Here is a 1,028-nt window from a genome sequence, read left to right as displayed (position 1 = left end):
GTTAGTTTTTCCTTTTTTTAGTACTGTCTCGGCTCTTTTGGAATGTTCTGAAGTAGTAATTAAACTTATATTTTGTGGGTTTTTTTTTTCTTGGTTTTTAGTATTTGAGTCCTTTCTGCTATACAGGAGGCATGTTTTAAAGTGGTTCAGTTCACTAGAACAAGCATTTTACAGTCTGTCTGTTACCAAGGAGCTTTAAAAGCTCAAAGATTATTCATTGAAAAAATTGCCTATTGATTAAAACTATTTCCTGTACTTAATTAGCTGATGTATCAGACTTTTATGAAAAAAGCTGTAGAATAGGCTGTTCTGAATGTTACAGCATGCATTCTGCTCTTTACATCATCTTACATAGTTGCTATAAACTTCGCAGTTATTACATAGCTTGCTATAGACAAGCTAACTAGAAATGCTGTAACACACTCCCTAGTGTGGTACATTAAAATGTCTTTAAAGTGCAACAATTGCGTTATTCAGCCAACAAGTCATGTATTTATAGCACAAATGTAGTAATGTTCTTGACACAGCTGTAGAAAATTGAAGTACTCTGTTGTTAATGTGCCGTAAAGGGTAAAGCAACAAGAAAGTAAACAGAAGCTTATCTGTTCTGACAAAATGAGTTCTCTCCAAGCAATGACTTACTGGCTTGTGACCCCCTCTGAGTTTCAAATCACTTGTCTTTCCACAAAGAAGTAAAAATCATAGTAAGTTACTAAATCTAGACTAGGGCAATATGTTAAACTAAGAAAATAGCCTGTAAGAGGAAAAGACTTTGGTATAGTTAAAGTACTGCCTCTATCATATAGTGTAAGAGAAGTTAGAAAGCTGGTACAAAACCAGCTAGCTTGACTTCCTGGCCAGAGTTCCAGATCTGGAACATGAGCTGGTCATGAAGATGATTAAGGGATTGGAGCATCTGTCATACAAGAGGCTGAGAGCTGCAATTGTTCAGCCTGGAGAAAAGAAAGCTTGGGAGGATCTTACCTTGTGTATAAATACCGGGGGGGGGGGGGGGGGGGAAAAAATAG

Source organism: Haliaeetus leucocephalus, unplaced genomic scaffold, assembly GCF_000737465.1.
Source record: "Haliaeetus leucocephalus isolate CR32 unplaced genomic scaffold, Haliaeetus_leucocephalus-4.0 Scaffold849, whole genome shotgun sequence".
In the NCBI taxonomy this organism is placed as follows: Eukaryota; Metazoa; Chordata; class Aves; order Accipitriformes; family Accipitridae; genus Haliaeetus; species Haliaeetus leucocephalus.
This window is presented reverse-complemented; position numbering follows the sequence as displayed.